The sequence below is a fragment of the Mandrillus leucophaeus genome, unplaced genomic scaffold (assembly GCF_000951045.1).
Source record: "Mandrillus leucophaeus isolate KB7577 unplaced genomic scaffold, Mleu.le_1.0 Scaffold1520, whole genome shotgun sequence".
Taxonomy (NCBI): domain Eukaryota; kingdom Metazoa; phylum Chordata; class Mammalia; order Primates; family Cercopithecidae; genus Mandrillus; species Mandrillus leucophaeus.
This window is the reverse complement of record NW_012101500.1, coordinates 62222-66346: the sequence shown is the minus strand read 5'-3', so window position 1 is coordinate 66346 and position 4125 is coordinate 62222.

The window sequence follows — 4125 nt, the reverse complement described above, 5'->3', positions numbered from 1 at the left end:
TGGAAGTCAGGATTACACAGAAATCCACAGACAAGCAGACATCCTCACCCACCATATATGTAAGTTCTATCACTTCTACACCTTATAACATCTCTCAGGGAGAAGGAGGAGGGCAGCAACCTTAGCTGAGTATGTTTAAATCCTAAATCAAACGAGCTTGGTAATGACTAGATGATGATGATGATGATGATGATGATGATGATGATTATTATTATTATTTTTGCGTTAGGCAGAATGAAAGCCCAGAGTCATTAAAATGAGTTGTAGCAAATGAAAGAAGATGTAATGTTTGCACACTTGAATTTATGGCTGAGAATCATCAACAGCTAGATTATTATTATTGCTACTACTAATAGTAACAGCAGTAGCAGTTAGAGTAGTTCTTTCTATATTAGGTGGAAAACCAATGGGCTTCATGAACAACTGAAATAGATGCCACACTAATATATACTGGCAAATCACTACTTTTTTTTTTTTTTCGTACATGACACTATTTGAACATGAAATTGCAACAGTTTTCTCTCAGTTTTGCTTCTCACCTGGGACACTGTCAGCAAGTTTAGTTTTCAGAAATAGTTACTGTATTGCACTTCATTTTTTGGTTGCCAGGCATTTACCAGATGAATATACTAACATTACATACACATTTATGATTTCCTATTTGTATCCAGAAGTAGTCCCCTCTTATCTTTTGTTTCATTTTCCACAGTTTCATTTACCCCCAGTCAGCCATGTTCTGAAAATAAGTAAGTACAGTACAATAAGATATTTGAGAGAGAGAGGGACAACATTCACATAACTTATATTACAGTATATTGTTTTAATTGTTCTGTTTTGTTATTAGCTACTGTTAATCTCTTGCTGTGTCTAATATATAAATTAAACTTTATCATAGGTATGCATGCATAGGAGAAAACATAGTATGTATAGATTCTGTACTATCCACAGTTTCAGTCATTCACTGGGGGTCTTGGAATATATCCCCTGAGGATAGGCAGGGACTACAGTGTGTGTGTGTGTGTGTGAGAGAGAGAGATTTATAACTTACATAAATTGTTTATGTGTGCCCATGTATGTGTGTTTGTGTATATATGTGTGTATATATATACGCATATATATATATATATCCTGCAATGATTTCTAAGTAATATCTTGTTAATCATAGTTTTGAATTTTCAACAATAAATTGAAACCTATCAACATTTCTTTCAGCTAAATTCCAAGGCTTCCAGAGGCTACCCAAGCCTTTGCAACTTTGGATGTGAAATCACCTTTGACTTATTCTCAGGCCACAGTGCTAAGCCACTGGAGATCTTATTTGCCTTCATCCAGTTATACCTAAGTGGCAAACCAACCATTAAAATGGAAGGCAAAATTATATTTGCTTATTGGATTTTTCTGTTAGGGCAAACCAACCATTGAAATGGAAGGGGAAATTATATTGGCTTACTAGAGTTTCCTATTAGAAACTCATTTTTATTTTTTATTTGAAAATAAATTCACATTTAAATATAATAAAAATAAAAATAGTACAAAGAACTTTTGTATACCTTTTATGCAGATATATCTATTGTTAACATTTTACTCCTGGGGATGGAGTCAAGATGGCTGACTAGAAGCAGCAGCTTTCGGAAACTCCTATTGAAAAAAAGCATAATAAGTGTGTGAATCTTTCATTGGTAACCAAAGGATCTGGATTCCCTCATCAAAGTTTTCTAGAAGGCTGGCGTGACTCATGGAGAGAAGGAAGAACAGTGTGGTGCGGAGGCCAACCTGAGAGCCAGGAGCCACATGGGAAAGGAAAACCTCCTCCCTCTAGCCAAGGGAGGTGGTGAGTGAGTGTGACTGGGGAAACTAATTTTTCCACTGAACTGTGTAACCCACGGATGGGATGATCCCACCTGTGAGTCCACGCCACCGGGGACTAGCGTTCCAACCCCAGAAGGCACAGATTCTTACAGCCTGTGAGCTGGAATCTGCTTAAACCTACTGAATTCCTAGGGGGAAGGGTGACCAGCACCAGCTACAGCTGCCTGCTATCTAAGCCATTTGAGCTCCTTGGGGGAAGGGCAGCAGTCATCACTGGGACTCGCAACTGCCTAACAAGCTAAGCTCCCTGAGTGGGGGGAGGGTGACACCCATAGCTATGGCTCCAGCTGTGCTTTTCCCCTGCTGGAGCAGGTAGGATGGACGACTTGGTCCAAAGACTTGTCCCCACAGCCCAACACACTAGCTGTGGCAGTCTTCAGCCAGAGTGTCTCTTCAGGCCTAAACCTGAACCATACTACTTCATTGGGAGGGGCTTCCCTGCAGGATCTCCAATAACTCCCTACAGAGGCTCAGGGACAGAATTCAGATCTCCCTGGACATGAGCCCTTAGGGAGAGGGATGGCTGCAGTCTCTGCAGACAAGCAGACTTAACCTTTTCTCCTGGTAGTTTTGAGGAATCCAGGCAGCCCAGACCAATGGGGTTTCCCCACAGCAAAGCACACCTTTTCCACCAAGGGACAAAGTGCTTCATTAAATAGGTTTTGTTTCCCATGCCACCCAACTGGGTGAGATCCTCCAACAGGGGTTGTCAGACGCCCTATACAGGAATGATCCAACTGGCATCATGTTGGTGCCCCTAGAGGTCAGAGGTTCCAGAAAGAGCAGACACCCATCTTTGCTGTTCTCCAGTCTCCTTGAGGGACATCTCCAGGCACAGAAGTGAATCAGATGAATACAGCTTGAAGTGAACCCCCAGCAAACTGCAGCAGCCCTACGCAAGTGGGACCTGACTATTGAAAGAAAAACAAACAGTCAGAAAGTGACAACAACAATACAAACAACAACAACAAAAAAGGCCCACACAAAAACCCTGTCCAAGGATCAGCAGCCTCAAAAACCAAAATTAGACAAACACGAAGACGAGAAAGACTCAACAGCAACAACAACAAAAAATGCTGAAAGCCCAAAAGGCCAAAGTGCTTTTTCTCCTCCAAATGATTGCAATATCTCTCCATCAAGGGCACAGACTGGACGAAGAATTGGAAGATGTGTAATAAAAAACTACACTAAACTTAAGGAGCATGTTCTAACCCAATGCAAAGAAACTCAAAATCTTGATAAAAGGTTAGAGGAATTGCTAGAATTGCTAGCTAGAATAACAAGTTTAAGGAGGAACATAAATGACCTGATGGAGCTGAAAAACATGGCATTAGAATTTCATGAAGCATACACAAGTATCAATAGCCAAATCAACCAAGCAGAAGAAAAGATATCAGAGTTTGAATACCTTACTGAAATAAGACATGCAGACAAGAATAGAGAAAAAAGAATGAAAAGGAAAAAAATAAAGTCTTCAAGAAATATGGCACTTCATAAAAAGACTGAACCTATAATTGATTGGAGTACCAGAAGGAGACAGGGAGAATGGAAACAAGCTGAAAAACAAACTTCAGGATAATATCCAGGAGAACTTCCCCAATCTAGAAAGACAGACTAAAATGCAAATTCAGGAAATACAGAAAACTCCATTAAGATACTCCATGAGAATATCAACCACAAGACATATAATCTTCAGATTTTTCAAGGTTGAAATGAAGGAAATACTGTTAAGGGCAGACAGAGAGAAAGGCCAGGTCACCTATGGGAAGTCCATCAGACTAACAACAGAACTCTCAGCAGAAACTCTACAAGCCAGAAGAGATTGGGGGCCAATATTCCACGTTCTTAAAGAAAAGAATTTTGAACTCAGAATTTGATATCCAGCCAAACTAAGCTTCATAAGCCAAGGAGAAATAAAATCCTTTCCAGACAAGCAAATGCTGAGGAATTTTGTTACCACCAGGCCTTCCCTGCAAGAGCTCCTGTAAGAAGCACTAAATATGGAGAGGAAAACCCAGTATCATCCACTGCAAAAACACACCAAAATATAAAGACCAATGACACTATGAAGAAATTGCATCTACTAGTGTGCAAAATAACCAAATAGCATCATGATGACAAGATCGAATTCACACATAACAATACTAATGTTAAATGTAAATAGGCTAAATGCCCCAACTAAAAGACACAGACTGGCAAATTGGATAACGAGTCAAGACCCATCAGTGTGCTGTATTCAGGAGACCATCTTATGTG